The sequence below is a fragment of the Crotalus tigris genome, unplaced genomic scaffold, assembly GCF_016545835.1.
Source record: "Crotalus tigris isolate CLP2741 ecotype Arizona unplaced genomic scaffold, ASM1654583v1 scf7180000017575.500234, whole genome shotgun sequence".
In the NCBI taxonomy this organism is placed as follows: domain Eukaryota; kingdom Metazoa; phylum Chordata; class Lepidosauria; order Squamata; family Viperidae; genus Crotalus; species Crotalus tigris.
In genome coordinates this window covers 96,583-114,667 of record NW_024096486.1, presented here as the reverse complement: position 1 = coordinate 114,667, position 18,085 = coordinate 96,583, and positions in this window count along the sequence as shown.

The following is an 18,085-nucleotide window of genomic DNA, read 5'->3' as shown; positions in this document are numbered from 1 at the left end:
GTAGCTTCTCTTTTTGGGAGCCTTTCTATTCTTGCATGACTGATGTGCAATACCTGATTCACACTTCTCCCTGTCAAAATCTAGTTCTTCATCTCGGACCACAATCCCCTGCTTATTTGAGTTATCTTCACAAATACCTTTACCAGTCTCCTTAATGTCCCTATTAAGGTCAGCAAGGGCACTGTAGCTGTTGTGCAGGGACACAGCGAAAGCTTTGTGTTTATGGTTCACAGCTCTCACCCTGCCAGATCCCACGGTTGTCCACACTGCCCTTTTCCTGCAGGATCTTTGTGGTAAAGGGGGCTGATAGCAGGGAGGCTTACTAGAGTAGAGGGGCTGAACTGGACACCTAATTTCTGCCCGAAGAGCACGGATTACAGACCCTAGGTAAATGATCTGTCCTTGTAGGCTAGTGATTTGTTTACAGATAGGACAGTTTCCAAGTTTGAAAAGGGTACTGCGAAAAACAGCTGCAAAGCAGGTGTTGCACTGAACTAAGCCGGACATCTTAGATACAGGGGATGTCAGACACACTTGCCCTGAATGTACTGCTACTGTTTGTGATTTTTAGTTATCTAATTATATTGTTATATTTAATTATATTGTTTTTCTACAGATAACAATCTCACACCTCAGATGAGCAAGCTAATGAACTTTTTCTTAGTCTTCAGGAGAGGGGGGAAAAACCCCCAAGAAAATACACACCAATCACAACTTGTCATTAGCCAAGGTGACCTGAGGCCATAAGAAATAACATTGTTGTATTCACTCGTCTGTGCTATGTAGCAATTTACTGCCTACGTCCTTTAATTCTGTGTAGATTGGGAATATCATGACCTCAAATGGACAGAGTTCACCAACACCATTCACAACAACTCATCATTCAACCAACATTCAATTTCCCATTAAAATGAAAATGAGCCACAAACAGTAAGCATTTGAATTTCAGCAGTTGGCACATTTTTTTTTGTTTCTCTGAACAGCTTCCTGAATGTGTATAACCTGAGGATGAGCATAAGAGTATTCACAAGAACAACCCTCAGGATGTCACACTAGCTACTAGCCACATGTTCAATAAAGTGCAAAGCAGCTCTAGATGCATCTAACATCTTTATATAAGGAGGAGAGCAACTCTTCTAGGATTCTTCCTTATATAGAGTATGTTGTGCACAGAGAGTTATTTCACACTTCTCCTTTTCCATGCTGCCCAGTGCTGCATGTGACAAGATGGTAGTCCCAACATTACAGTCAAAACCATTCTTTCTACAGGTGTCTGACATAAATATAAATACAAAAAGAATTTTGATTATGATTCCCATCACTATCTTGCCTGTTTTGATAGCTCACACCCCACCACATCCCCAATCTTCTTTTGCCCATCTGTCTAGAGCAGTTTTTTCTCTCAGGACCCCTTTCCACATTTAAAAATTATGGAGGCCCGAAAACAGCATTTATTTTTATGGGTTATATTGATCTGTATTTACGGTATTAAAACTTAAAATCGACTTCACTTCCATTACTGCTTCTCATGATTGTTTGATGGGATTTTAATACTGTATTGTTTTTTGATGTAGGCTGACAAATAATTTTGATGTTTATGGATCATTGAGAAGATTTTTGGGATTCTAGGGCTACACTTTAAGAAAGCACTAGTCTGGGATATTTTTCATACACACTATTGGATGAATTGTTTCCAAGACTCTGATTTGACAGATGGGAGCAAAATAATAAAACAGCAGAGCGATCTATTTTATAAACAACTGTCAATGTAGAAAAATAAAATAAACTGCTAATTTTCCACAAGTAGCAAATGCTTCCCTCACAACACTTTTGAAGTGACTGAAGCCTGTCTTCAAAAACTAAACATTTTGCACAATAACATAGAGCAAGGAAAGAATGAAACCTTCCCCAAAGTTCAAATTCTTAACTGGTATTTCAATCCTCTAACACAAAGATATGGATTCAAGATCCCATTGTTAATCCTTTTCCACTACCTTCTCCAATATATAGAAACAACCATTCTATCCTGAACAGTCTTGAGATAAAATACATTTCGCTGCCAATGAATAGGAAATTTCATTTTTAAAAAAGGAGAGTGAAGCATTTTGATATAGCAAATTCTTTTCTTTAAAAGATCTTATGCATGAAATAAGCAAGAACAATGCTTCCAAGGCATATAAAAGCATATAAACTATCTAAGAGATACAATAGTTTTGACTTTTGCTCTATTATTGTCTCTCAGTAATTTTATTGCTCTGGGTAAACACTAGGCCTGTTTTGTTTATGCTATCAAAAATTATTCTTTTCATCTTCAGAAACCGAACTTTTCTGACTGCACTGTCTTTCAGAATTTATTGTGTTGCTTCTGAACAAGCTCAAGCTTTAGAAAATGCCCCAAAGAAATTTTCTAGTTTGTACCATTCTTCACAAATGATACTTATTCTTAATGCCATTTTTCATGTGGGATTCTTTAATAAGGTATTTGTCTGTAGTAAGCTACTGGAAAAAAAAACTATAATCAATTTATATTGCTAGGCTAAGCTCTTTTACATTGATCTGATTTGGTCATCTATCAGCCTGGAAAGCATTTGGGAAGCTATTATCACTTATGTGATACATGTGCAATAAACATGTGATAGAAAAATAAAATTAAACAGTTTCTTGATAATAGGAAGCAAGAAAGGAGCTCATTGGCATTTATTATGTTAAGTCTGTGAGAATACCTGTTTTGGAATTTCATGCCCTTTTATATTACAGCACAAGACTATAGCTAACCTTATGAAAATAGCATAAATTCAGCATGCATAGTAGTACAGATCACAATGCATAAGCAAATGGAGAATGCACAATAGAGCAAGATCAGAAATTTGTATTACGATATGTATCTGCAACAGGTAGCAGAGAAATAGAAAACAGAACTATCACAACATTCAATAGATGTTGAATGTAAGAAGTCAATAAAAAGGTTAACCCAATGAAGCTTTTATGTGATTGCCTGAGTTTGGTGAAAATTTGTGGCCCAAAGGAAATATGATCCCTGTATAACAGAGGTTCTCAACCTGTGGGTCACAACCCCATTTGGGGTCGAACGACCATTTCACGGGGGTCACCAAACAAGGCTGTCCGCCATTCCCCCCCCCCCATTTTTTCCCCTTTTCTTTAGCTGTGCTACTCCCTCTTATTCTGTTGGCTTTTGAAAGCCAATAGAATAGACTCTATTCAAGAGACTCTATTCTATTGGCATTCGAAAGCCAATAGAATCTTTTTTTAATATAAATTTTTATTTTTAACCAACAAGACAAAACAGAACAAAGCAACACATAACACACATACACACACAATATATATACCTCCTTTTTTTACAGCAATTACGTAACGGTAATCTAATATTTACATTTCCCTCTTATTCTTCTTTAAATATTTGTCCTTATAGCCCCATTATTTCTTATTTACATTTTTCTTCCTTCATATGTACACATATTTTCACTTTTGACCTTTCCATATTTATTCTCCTCTATTATTTCTAGTTTCCAACCAGACATACACCTTGCTCCATACTATATAATACTCTGTGTCTTCCTTTTCTTTTATATATGAGAATATACCATCAGAGGAAGAAGTAATAAGAAAAATCCTGGACTGTGCTGAGATGGACAAATTAACAAAAGAGATATTTGAATAAACTGTCTCTATTCAAATATCTCTTTTGTTAATTTGTCCATCTCAGCACAGTCCAGGATTTTTCTTATTACTTCTTCCTCTGATGGTATATTCTCATTTTTCCAGCGCTGTGCATATGCTATTCTTGCCGCCGTTATTATATGTAAATTCTAGTCTAATTCTATTGGCTTTCAAAAGCCAATAGGAATTGTCCAGGCTGTCTCTGCCCTGCTGAGACCGCCAAAAGCCCCAGTCTGCAAACGGTGCTGCAAGGAAAGCTTCCCTCCCTGCTGAGCAACTACTAAAAGTAAGTAAAAGAGGGCCAGGGGTGGGAAGTGGGAGGCCGGCGAGTGCAGGGAGGGTTTGTGGTGCGCGTGGGGCCCGGCGGGTGCCTAACCTGCCTGGGCTGGGCCAGCTGGTGGCCCAGCCGGTGGTCGCCTGCGCCGTTGCTGCCGCTTGCTGTGACCGCCCAGGAGTGCCTGGGCCTGCCTGCCACTGCCCCGAATGGGCGGTGGCCAAGGTAAGGCTAGCGGGGCAGCAGCAGGCACAGGAGGGTTTCTGGCATGTGTGGGGCCCAGCGGGTGCCTTACCTGCCTGGGCTGGGCCAGCTGGTGGCCCAGCCGGTAGTCACCCTGCGCCATCGCTGCCACTTGCTGTGGCCACCCAGGAGCGCCTGGGCCTGCCTGCCACTGCCCTGAACGGGCGGTGGCCAAGGTAAGACTAGCGGAGCAGCGGCAGGCGCAGGGAGGGTTTCTGGTGCGCGTGGGGCCCGCAGGTTTCTTACCTGCCTGGGCTGGGCCAGCTGGTGGCCCAGCCAGTGGTTGCCTTGTGCCGTCGCTGCCCCTTGCCAGCTAGGCCTCAGCCGGCGCAGGGGCCGGCACCACGCATGTGTGGCGCTCCCGGGCAGGGAAAGTCCTCAACTTACGACCGGTTGGGTAGTCCTCGACTTACGACCAGTTGGGGGTCGCAACATTAAAAAGGTTGAGAACCACTGCTGTATAACATGCTGCTTATGTGAGTATATCTGTACTGTACTATCCAGAAAGGGAGATCTTATTTATAAGACCACTGGAACAATTCTCATACTTCTTGCCATGTTGAGAATTGACAGTCCAATTTTAAACATTCTGCATTACCTCCTTATTGAAGAAAGATTGTATCTAAATGTGACTCCATCAAGTCTGACAACTAAATAATGAGGTATGATTTCCAGCGAAAATTTATGTTATAGGCTTTGTACAAGAAAATGTTCCAAGAAGTCTGTTTCCAGTTTATAAATTCTTGGACACAGAACTGAGTTATAAAATATGAGCTTTCATCTGAGAAAATTTCTATCTACATGAATATGTTTTCTCTATTATTTATTTTTGTATTATTCTAAAGTAACATTGGGTTTTTCTTTCAGAAGTGAATAAAATTGCTCCAGAGGAAATAAGCTTACTAAAGCTAAAAGGATGACAACAACAATACGGTTAATCAAAAACAAAACTTCTGGTTAAATAATTTCAGTTATGATTTAATCTCACTTGCAGGGATTTGTAGTTATATTCAGCTGGAAATACAGTCCTGAAGAAGCAAGAATAAGTAGATTTCTAGTGGAAACACTAAAGAGAGAACAATGACCAGATGCACTATGTGTTCTGGGGAATTGTCTGCTTTGTTGTGAGGTGTCTTGTCTCCTGAATGGATGCTTTTTCAAGATATTGTCCTGAAAAATCCTGACTACCCACTATGGATAAGTCATTGGTTCTCCTGCCTAGACCAAAAAAAGCCTACTAACAGCCAATTTCTTTGTGTCTATATAACAGTATCCAGGAGACAAAGAAAATCTTGATCAGCTTGGTCAAAACCACTTTTTCTGCTTGGCCCCTTAATTTTACCACTGCTACCAGGAACAAAAATGTGAATTGTTGATAAAGGAGGAAGAGGAGGAAGGTTCTACAAACTCATCAATATCAATCAAACTTGTGCCTAGGACTAACTCTGGCTCCTTTGAAGGAAAAGGAAATCATTTTTTTTAATTTGATCGCAAATAAGTGATTTGTGCTTCTTTAATCGTGCTGCATCACTTTCTAGACTTCTGGAAGGCCTTAAAAAACTGGCTCTTCCCCCAGGCACTGGGATTAGGTGAGCACTCAGTGTTGCTACTTATTATGGTTGTTTTTATTTGGAAGTGTGGCTGTAGGGTGCCAGGCATTTGTGGTTTTTTTGTTTTCATTTTTTTGGATATTGGGTTTTTTTAAATATATGTTTTTTAATTATTTGCTGTGAGCTGGCCAGAGTTTTTATATATATATATATATAAGATGGGTAGCCATAAAAGTTTCCTGAATAAATGAATGAATGAATGACTTTGCACAAATAATGGTTATGCTACCTGGGAATCATAAAAGATGAAGGCCATTGTGTTGGGTAACGCTGCTGATATTTCTGATACAGGAAGAGGTATCATATTGTGAAATTTGTCTCTCTTTCCATCCTGATGATTAGTCACCCTTTGAAGCCAACTCACATCAGTAATTGATAGAACAATACAATTTATAGGGCTATTTTTCTGGGAATCTGAACAGTTGGCCATGCACTGGTTATTTAAACAAGCAAATAACAATTCTGGAAGGAGTGTGTTGTGATTCACTTTGACTGTTCTGAATCATGCAAAAAGATTTTTGGAGTCTATATGGAGCTGTGCAAACAGAAGCAGCCCTGCCATTATGATCCAATGCTGCAGTAATGCAGCATTTTGCTTCAAAAAGATGTTATGGTAAAAGTGTTGTCGAATCAGAGTGTGTCACAGAAGTTCTGCACAGGGCTAATTTCTGGATATTCCTTTCTTGTTTGGTTTTTGTTTTCCTTAAACTTAAATTTGAACTTATAATCAACTTTATATGCATTATTAATATTTATTAACATGGCTTTGGGCCTCGATAATGCACAGTATAAATATAATATAAATATACTGTCTTCATCAAGAATGAAACAATTCCCAGGTGAGATCTAGAAACAGAATATGATTGTGGAAGATAATTTTAGGTGCACTGAACTTTCCATCCTTTCAGGAGTGAGGTTCATGGAACACATTTAAAATTTGTAGCACGGTGGGTAATTTCAGAAAAATCTGCCAGAAGCGGCTTGCTCATATACAAAATGGCTATTGGAGCAGACAAGGTCAATCATACAACACTGTATCTGTTATGTCCCGAGCCTTTGCAAACGGCTCGGGCGTTTGCAGGCAGTCCCGGGCAGGTACAAAGCTGCCCGGGACCAGACAGGCTGTCGCCAGCGCCGTGCGCATGCGCGGGTGCTGGCGCGGGAAAAGTAACCCATTTACCCGGGAGTTGCCTATATAAGAGGCTGCGAGGCGTTTGGGTGAGGCTGAAGCCATCTTCCTGTAAGCTGAACGCTGAATAAAAGAAACTGAGAACTCCAGCTGCTTCTCGTGTCTGTTTTCCCGCCAGGACTCAACACTGGCGACGAAGGTGGGATGCCTTGCACTACCTGGAAAGGAAGAAGTGTAAGCTTACCCAAGGAGTCCTGAGCGGCGGAAGAGGAACGGCGTCGACTCGGCAGCTGCCCGCCAATCCGGTGCGCATTCGGGGGTAGGCTGGCTGATAGACCCGTCTCCTGAAGATCCGAAGATGGCGAAAATCGGAAGGCTTTCGGAATTCGACGTCTCACATCCAGAGCGGTGGGAGTCCTACGTATCCAGAATGGAGAACTACTTCAAGGCAAACCAAGTGAGGGAAGATAGCTTGAAGGCCGCCACCCTGCTTTGCGTTTGCGGCCAAGACGCCTTCGAAATCGCAGAAAACCTTGCAGCACCTGTTCCAGTAGAGTCTGTAAGCTACGCAGACCTGAAGAAGCTGCTGAAAGAGCACTTCCACCCCAAGGTGTCCGTTATCTCATGGCGCCACACCTTCGAGCAGAGGGATCAACGGTCCGGTGAAACAGCCAAGGAATACATCGCCGCGCTACGGAAGGCCGCCAAGCCCTGCGAGTTCAAGGACCTCGAGGAACGACTGAGGGACCGATTCGTGTGCGGGTTAAGGCATCGCGAGCTACAACAGAGACTTTTCGCAAAGGAAGAATTATCCTTCCAAGACGCCTTAAGGGAAGTCACCGCAGAAGAAGCAGCAGGCGGCGCCATCAAAAACATGCGGCCGATCAGAAACAGTGCAGAGGGTGCGTCCGTGCACCAGGAAGACGTCCGACGAAACTCCGAGGAGGATCCGGACGAGGAAGTCGACCGTCTACACCCCGCGAAGGAAGAGAACCAGAAGGGAAGCTCTTCGGCTCCGCTCAAGTGCATCGGCTGTGGAGGTCGCCACAGGAGAACCGACTGCAAGTTCCGCTCCGCTACCTGCCGGGCATGCGGCAAACAAGGGCACATTGCAGCTGTGTGTCTGAGCCGACGAAAGGCACAACCCCAAGAAGAACGCCTGAAAGGTACCAGATTCCCCAGCCAGAATAGGGTAGGTTTTTGCGCTTCGCGAAGAAGCATCTGTAGAACAGGCACACACAAGCCCATGAAGAAAAAGCTGTCACTCAACGTGAAGCTACAAGGGGTTCCATTATCTATGGAACTAGACACAGGGTCTGCCCTGTCCATCATTTCATTGCATACATTTAGGAAGATTTGTTCCAGAAGTGGGTCTAAGGCCAAGTTAAGGCCTTCTGATATTGTATTAACAGATTTTCAGAACTCAAGAGTGTGTGTTAAGGGGGAGGCCACCCTTAACGTGCAATACAAGAGTTTTGAAGGTCCACTAGACTTATTAGTAGTAGGGGGTGAACGAACGAGTCTCATAGGACTCGATTGGTTTGAGGCCCTGGGGATACACGTCACAGGACTCAACAGCTTACAAACACTCGACCTACAGGAAGTCTGCAAAGAATTTGCAGATGTTTTCAGCCCCCAGCTGGGCACATTCAAAGGACCACCTGTGTCCTTAAAGCTAGACCCCACTGTCACTCCCATTAGGATTAAAGCAAGAAGGGTCCCTTTTGCTTTAAAAAGTAAGATTGACACTGAACTAGACAAACTAATCCAACAGGGAATCCTAGAACCTGTTGATTCCAGCCCGTGGGAGACCCCCATTGTCACGCCTCTAAAGGCAAATGGGGACATTCGCATTTGTGCTGATTACAAATGCACACTCAATAAGGCATTGCAGCAACATGCCTATCCTGTTCCTGTGGTCAGTCACATCCTGGCCTCTCTCAAGGGGGGGCGTGTTTTTGCAAAGCTTGACCTAGCTCAAGCATATCAACAGCTGCCTGTTGATGATGATGCTGCCATAGCTCAGACCATTGTGACCCACAGGGGAGCCTTTAAAGTAAAAAGGCTACAGTTTGGAGTAAATGTCGCTCCTGGGATTTTCCAAAGCGTAATGGAAAACACACTACGAGGTATACCAGGGGTCTGCCCCTACTTTGACGATGTCTTGATTGCAGGAGACTCCACACACATTCTAGCTGAAAGACTTAGGGCTGTCCTGTTAAGATTCAGGGAATCAGGCCTCAAGCTCAGAAAAGACAAATGCAAGATCGGGGTGCCTTCTACTGAATTTCTGGGATTCAAAATTGATGCTGCTGGGATTCATCCTGCTGAATCCAAACTAACTGCTATTTTAGAAGCACCCAGGCCAAAGTCTAAGGCCGAACTTCAGGCCTTCCTAGGCCTCCTGAATTTCTACAATTCTTTTCTTCCACATAAAGCTAGTGTAGCTGAGCCTCTTCACAGGCTACTAGACAAACAAGCTGTGTGGCTGTGGTCACAAGCACATGAGGCTTGCTTTAAAGAAGTCAAGGCCTTGCTCACTTCTAACAGTGTTCTTGCACATTTCAACGAGTCTCTTCCTGTGTGCATCGCTTGTGATGCATCCCCCTACGGGGTTGGAGCTGTCCTGAGTCACCTCAGGTCTGATGGAACTCAGGTTCCTATTGCATACTACTCCAGAACACTGTCTTCTGCCGAGCGCAACTACGCTCAGATAGACAGGGAGGCTCTGGCTGTTGTTGCTGGAATTAAAAAATTCCACGATTTTCTATATGGCAGGCATTTCACGGTCTTCACTGACCATAAGCCTCTGCTGGGACTGTTTACCACACGTAAGCAGACTCCCCACATCATTTCCCCTAGAATGCTTAGGTGGTCTATTTTCTTGTCTGCATATGATTTTTCATTACTCCACAAGCCTGGGAAAGAAATGGGCCATGCTGATGGCCTCAGTAGGTTGCCTCTGCCAGTAGTAGAAGCTGACCCCGCGCCAGCTGTCAACATTCTATCAATCCAAGCCTTGCCCGAGCTCCCTCTTAGTGCCAGGGATGTTACCGCTGAAACAGGTACAGATCACACACTTTCACGTGTCCGCTCCTGGGTCCTGTCCGGGTGGCCTGAGCACTGCCCTAGTCCTGAGTTTCAGAGTTTCTGGTCCAAAAGAAACGAACTGTCCCTTTCTCAGGGTTGTCTGCTTTGGGGAAACAGAGTTGTCATTCCCACCTCAATGAGGACTAGGGTCTTAGAATCCCTCCACGAGGGTCATCCTGGCATTGTCGTATGAAGGCTCTTGCACGAAGCCACTTGTGGTGGCCTGTTTAGATAAAGATATTGAGGCTAAGGTGCACGCATGCCACCTGTGCCAACGATCTCGCCCAGAGATGCCCCAAGCTCCTGTGCATAGATGGGAGGAAACACAGTCCCCATGGTCTAGGGTGCACATTGACTACGCTGGGCCCTTTCAGGGCCAGTTCTTCTTGGTCCTTGTTGACAGCCATTCAAAATGGCTTGAGGTTGTGCCTGTCTCATCCACCACCACTGCAAAGACTATTCAGGTACTGAGGGGGATTTTTGCTGCACACGGGCTGCCAGATGTCATTGTGTCCGACAACGGCCCTCAATTCACCTCCTCCGAATTCCAAGCTTTCTTACAGGCAAACCTGATTCGTCATGCCACGTCTGCGCCTTTTCACCCGTCCACCAACGGTATGGCTGAACGCATGGTGCGCATCGCAAAGGACGCCTTGAAGAGACTCACCTACGGGGACTGGCATCACAGGTTGGCTGACTTTCTCCTTTCTTATCGCACCACACCGTCCACTTCTACAGGGAGAAGTCCAGCTGAACTTCGTTGGGGGCGCCAACTTACTACTAGACTTGACCGGTTGCATCCGGACAGACTGCCTTCATCTACCTCACATCCTAGGGCACCTAGACAACTACTTGTGGGTGCCCCGGTTTGGGCTCGCAATTACGGGCCTGGTCATACATGGGTCCCCGCTTCTGTGTCCAGGATCACAGGTCCTCTCTCCTACGAGGTTGCCCTGGACAACGGTCGTGTCCTGCGTCGGCACATCGACCAACTTCGCTCTAGGCGAGACTTTTCTGCTGAGACTCCTGGGTCTTTTCCAGGGGGGGAGGGGGACCCTTTGGAGCAAAGGGAAGGGCAAGAGCTACTGCCCATCTCCACTGAGGGAGCCACAAACGGCTCGTCCCAAGATTCCGCAATTGCTCCGAAAAGGAAGTCATGGAGCTTACCCACACAACAGGCACTCACGCCTACTCCAGCCAGGGAGTCACCCCGGGGGCATACTCACTTTCCACATACGTCACACAGCACTCCAGTCACGGAGGATACCCGGGGGCATCCCAACAAATCATTCCCCGCAAGAGAGCTGGCACACAATTCCCAAGGTTGGCCTGACCTTACCCCAAATCCTACAGGGGGTCAAACATACACAGAGCTAGTCGAGGAACCAAGTCCCGACTACAACAACCCTAGCACAAATCAGGGAACACCTGAGTTTTGGGAAAGTACAGAAACCCACACGAGCCCGAACACAGAATGGGGTTCAGGGAATGGACAGCCTCCTGACAGGTCTTGGACTGACCTAGGAGGTCCTACAGAGACGCCCAGCAGCGGCTATCACTTCAAGGGGCCCGAGGGTCTACAGCTAGGCAGGTCAACCAGGTCACAAAGCAACAGAAGCCCTGGCCTGACGAGCCCGGTGGGCAAGCGAGCAGGCCAGGCATTGGGGCACAGTCCTTGGAAGACACCAGGGCACAATAGAGAGAAAAGGCTCACGCCTCCCTCCAGTCAGGGGACTTATGCCAGTAATCCAGAGCTAAGAAGGTCACAGAGAGCAAAGAAATCTCCCAAGTACCTAGAAGACTACATAACATTGCTGGCAAAGCAAAAGCCAGTAAACAGTGGGAACATTGGGGAGCAAAATGTCATATAAAATAAATGTTGTATGTTGGTAGTAGTTTTAGCCCGGGGGAAAGGGGTGTTATGTCCCGAGCCTTTGCAAACGGCTCGGGCGTTTGCAGGCAGTCCCGGGCAGGTGCAAAGCTGCCCGGGACCAGACAGGCTGTCGCCAGCGCCGTGCGCATGCGCGGGTGCTGGCGCGGGAAAAGTAACCCATTTATCCGGGAGTTGCCTATATAAGAGGCTGCGAGGCGTTTGGGTGAGGCTGAAGCCATCTTCCTGTAAGCTGAACGCTGAATAAAAGAAACTGAGAACTCCAGCTGCTTCTCGTGTCTGCTTTCCCGCCAAGGACGCAACAGTATCTGTTTCCTAGAAAGCAAAGCGGTAAGGCTAAAAGACAAGAAACCAAGCTACGGGCCAAGGCAGATATATATGGAATCCTTTTTAATATTTTTTTCCTATTGATATTTCACGTCAAGTGAGACTTGGAGACAATTGATTGAACTAAGAAATGAGATGAAATGGACAAGGTCTGAATCAAATGCCAATTCATGTATTTGCTGGCAGTTTGGTCTCATCAAGGTACAGAGGTGATGCTGTTTGTCTTACTGCAGTGCTCTGAATCCCCTGAAGCTCCCTCCCCGTTGCTTTAAATCACTGTTTCTCAACCTCAGCAGCTTCAAGCATGCTGCCTTTGGGATTCTGCGAGTTGAAGTCCACATATCTTAAAATTAGTGAGATTGAGATGGAAGAGATTTCCATGCACCTGATCCCTGTGCGCAAAAGCCTATTCCAGTTATCAGAACTATCAAAAGAGGCCTCAGGCCTTCCCTTTCTGAAGCAACCCCTTTGTGAAATAATTTCTCACATATCTTCATCATCACAAGGCATATGAAACTATACACAGCTCTAAGACTTGCTCCCACAAAGCACAAAATACTCTTTCATCGAAAGCAGGTTTTGCATTATACACACAAAGGAAACATATTCCCCATCTACTACAAAAACATTCACTGCTTCAAAACAAAATTGCACACAACTGCGTACTCCAGAAAACTAAAAAACATTACACGTATTTTGTATTTCCTTCATTTTTTTGCTATCCATTCTGACTTGTTAGAACTTGTAATAATCTCAAATTTATTACTGCTGTTTTGGGGGGGGTGGAGAGGGGAGGTGCTTAGACTGAAAACTGGGGTACCACCCTTCATCGCTTTTACTTTTTAATGTTAGAATTTATATGGATGCCAGAGGAATTATTTGAATAATTCCAGAAATGGAAAATATCTACTCTGGCTATTTGGAAGGGAACCTGATATATTAGGTGGGCACTCAGGGAGGAAAAGAATGGACCCTTGTTTTAAATGATCAGTAAAGGACTGTTTTGTTTTAGATTGTACAGAAATTAGTAAAACTGGATAAAACATATCTGAGTGGACACTGGAGAGAGTTGGCAAGAAAATATTTAACTCCATTTTCAAAATTGTGTGATCCATTTGTTTATCTGGTTCATATGCAAAACTTCCACCTGCATATAGCTTCCACTTGCAATTACAATTGGAATTAGGACATACATAAATAAATAAATAAATAAATAAATTTGTTTTCTGAGGTTTTCGCAAGTGTTTGTATGTAGGTCTTTGGTTATTCGGGTTTTCTCCCACGTAAAATTGGAAGTGTCTTGGTGACGTTTCGACGAAGTCCCATTTGTCATCTTCAGGCTGGTGTTTTCGGCTTCGTGCTTCTAGGAGCAATGCTAGTCCACGCGCTTAAATAACGCTCTAATGCAGCTAGCCTTATAGGACACTGGATGGTTACTCCTATAGTGGAGGATTCTATCTAACCATCCAGTGTCCCATAAGGCTAGCTGCATTAGAGCATTATTTAAGTGCGTGGACTCCCACTGCAGCACGGATGAGTTCAAAAAGGAAGAAAAGAAACATCTCTTCCATATTTGTCAGCAAAATGGGTATCCGGTGAAATTTATAAAACGGTATGGCGTAACACCCCATTTCCGAGGCAATCAGCAGAGAGATGAACTGTTATGACAAAAAACACACATCTCTCTACCTTATATTAACAATGTCTCAGAAATGACAGCCAGATTGCTGGCCCCCCATGGTATAGAAGTGGCTCACAAACCCAACCAGACACTACGATCTAAAGTCATGCGCCCCAAGGACCCACTTCCCATCATGGAAAAATCGGCGGTAATTTATAAAATCGATTGCAAAAATTGCCAGAGCAATTACGTGGGCGAAACAGCTAAACAGCTAAGAACTTGCTTACACGAGCATAAGTTAGCCATAAGATGGGGCGAGCAGCATTCCCAAATATGGATGTATATGGCACAACATGGCCATCAATTTGACTTTGTTAATACACGAATTGTATCTAGTGATGCCATGAAGGGAGGCCGGCTACTGAAGGAGGCTTGGTTCTCAAATAAAGACTCAGTTAACTGTCATATTGATCTATGTCCAGCACAACAGGCACTGAGGAAGTGGGATTCAAATCATCTTCCCACTCGTTACAAACAACCTGGCCGATGCTTGCAAGATCGAGGAGGTGGTGCTGCACCTGATTCCCATTTTGAACAGATGTACGGGACTCTAACTGATCCCCAATGCTCTACAGACACCTCCTTGGCATCCAGCCAACACCAACTTTACTTCGACGAACAGCTGAGGAGCCTGCCAGTGTTGGATACACATAGACGATCACTGACAGCTGATCTCCCTCTGGAAGACAGAGGCAGGAAAACCTGCCAGACAGGTTTCGTGCATTCCCCAACAGCATCCCAGCAGACCCCCACCCCTTAGGTGGAGGAGACATGATGGTGATGTTAGTAGGGAATCCGGAAGATCCAGCGATGAGATCCTAGAACTTGATGCTATTTACGGCAATAAAGGAGGGGGGAAAGTGTGGAGTGACAACTCGCTCACATAGTAAAGGGGGAAGCATTTCTCCTTCTTGCCTTATGGACGGGCAGAAAATCACGGACGAAGGGTGTCCCCATTTGCAGCTAGACCCCTCCCCGGGCGAGCATGGGAAGCCCGCTCTGGACAGGAGTAACGATCATTGACAGATAGAACAATGGAAGACAGCTAATGCAGAGAACGTTAGAGTGGGGGATGGGAGCACAAGTGCCAAAGTACGTAGCGCTCAGACAAGCACTACCCCTATGGGCGAGGAAGAGAGAAAGGGGAACACAGAGCAGGGAGAAAACATCAATCCACAATTAAAGGGGGTGGGAAAAATTACCTGGAGCCCTAGTGGGATGGATGACAGCACTAAGAGAAAATCAAATGCCCCCGAGACCCGCAGTAGAAGGAAAGATGAAATGAGACTAAATATTATCAGAAGGGAGGATGATATAAGGGTGTTGACAAATCTAAGTATTGACAATGAAAGAGCAGGTAAGAAGGTCCGAAAGAATGACAGAAGAGAACGCAATACAAATATCAAGGAAACATCTGGAATACAAATTGATCGGCTAGGGCCAGTGACGCGGTCTAGGAGCCGAGTGCAAATGTTAGCTAAACCTATTTAAGTCATCTTTGTTAACTGCCTTTTAACCCTGACGATGTTGCAAGTTCCCAACGAAAGCTCGGTTTTAGTAAAGTATTTCCTTACTTGGATCTTCCTGGTGGTCGTATATTATTTATTTTTATTATAATTATGCCCAGGAGTCGTATTTTTACGTATTTTTATTTTTATATGCAGGTCTTGGCATATTCAGGTATATATATATATATATATATATATATATATATATATATATATATATATATATAGGCACCGACCAAAAAATAGCCAACATCTTAAGAAACCCCAAAGACACGATCCAGCTAGAAAACCGAGGAGTCTATGAAATACCATGCAAAATCTGCCCAGCCACATACATTGGACAAACTAATAGGAGAATAAATGCATGCATCACAGAACACAAGAACGCAATCAGAAAAGAAGAAAAAACTTCCTCCCTCTTCCAGCACCTTAAAGCTACAGGACATAAAATTGATTTTGAAGGAACCAAATTAGTCTCCAAAACTGAACACCACAACAAGAGAATAATTATGGAAGCTATCGAAATAGAAAAACACCCCCACAACATGAATAAACGTGATGATACCTCCTGCCTACCAGACATCTGGAAACTAGCCCTAATCAACAAACGGGTCCTAGCCATGAAAACTGACACCGGACCCAGAACAACACAGTACGCCACCACCATTCACCCTCACCAGACCCAAACTGAAGCCCAAACCCATCCCTCAGACGAAATGCAACCACCATCCAGAAGCCAAACCATGACGACATCACCAGCTGCTGCACCTCCCTCTGACCCCCACACAAAGCAAATGGACACGCGCCATGAACACAGAGCTAGACCGCAAACTCGGAGCCAAACTAAAGCCCGGTATGTTACATCACAGCCTTCTGCTCCGGACACCACATCACAGAACTCAGGAGGTTACAATGCTAAAGCTCAGGATGTTACAACACAACCTACCACCCATGATGTTGCAACACAGAACTCAGGATATCACTACACTAGATCTCAGGATGTCACCACATAGCCCATTACCCAGGTCGTTACAACACAAAAGACTAATGGGCACACAGCCAGCACCTCAACTACTCAGGATGTTACGAAACAGTCGAACAATCCGCAAACAATAACTCCAACACAGCCAACCAACCTACCTACAGCAACTAAGCCAGCACTCCACACCCCCCCCACCAATATATATAGAGAGACGGCAGCTCCGATCACACTTTGCTCGCACAAGCACGAAGCTGAAGACCCCTGAAGATGATGAGTGGGACCTCGTCGAAATGTCGCCAAGATACTCTCAATCTTACACAGGAAAAGACCCGAATACACCAAGACCTGCATATATATATACATATACATATACATATACATACATACATACATACATACATACATACATATATTCTATTGGCCATTAATCCCCAATATTATTCAGCTAAAGGAATATCTGTTAAATATCTGTTAAGACTTTAGATACACCACTACTGTCCACCCTGTTCAGTCCTTGTTACCCATTATGCAATTTTGATCAAATCACAAAGTTCTTTATTAGGGCTATCTTGAGTTAAAGGTTTGTCTTTTCTTAAGAGATTAGGCATTGGCTGGCTAGCTAAAGAGCTTTTTTCAGTTGTAACATCCATTTAAGAAATGTTTGGTCAAAAGCAGTATTTCTATAGCCATTCTGTACAATAGCCACATTTTTTTTCAAAGTTTGAATAAGCCTGAAAAAGACACAGCTGCTTTAATGAGTTTCATTAAGCCCCTTAAAGCAGTTGCAACATTTTCAGACTTGTGTGTAAACTGCTCAAAAAGGGACTGTGTTTCCTTTCTGATGTATGTTGAAGTACGTTTTCCCACACTGTTTTGGAACATGAACAGGCCTTTCAGCATTAGGAAAGGCCGTGATAATGAATCATCCTAGGCTTCTTTCTATCCTAAAATCCTGCCCAAAAGAAGTACTTCAGAGATAGCTGATTGAAAAGGGAGCTCTGCCTTTCAGAAGGACTGTACTTGGAAGCGCTGAGTTTTTAAATTTAGGTTTTGAACTTGTAATTTTGCTGTTTGGCTATGTCTTGTGTTTTACATTATATTTTTATGAGTGGTATTGGGAACTGTTTTCAGCCTAACTTGAAGTAGAAACGGAAACAATAATTATATGAAAATAATAAACATAGTATTTGCCCTGGAGGGTAGAATTTGTCTAAGCTTTCCAAATTTTGCAGGAACTTTTAATATAGTTTGAACTCCATAATCATTTTACCCTGGAGGATTAATGCAATCTCTTTAGACACATATGCACAAATCCATCTCAGAGCCAACAAACAACACAGGTTGATGAATGAGTCTCATAAGAGAAGCCTCTGAGGGAAACAGCCATTCACTTAATAGTTTGAAAGGAGTCTCCTACAGCATGGTGTACAAGAATTGTACACCATGCAAGAATCGTTAGGGGGTCATGTTAGGGAATTATTATGAATGAGAGAGTTTCATTTTGGTCATCATGGGAAGCTGTCATTTTTAAATAGCAAGTTTCTGCCCATTTAATCATATTCTCTTTATTGGAATTCAGAAACACATCAGACCCATTATTTCTTACATGCACAAAACCACCCAAGCATTTTCCCTTATTGGCATTTCTCCCCAATTATTCTTCCAGTTC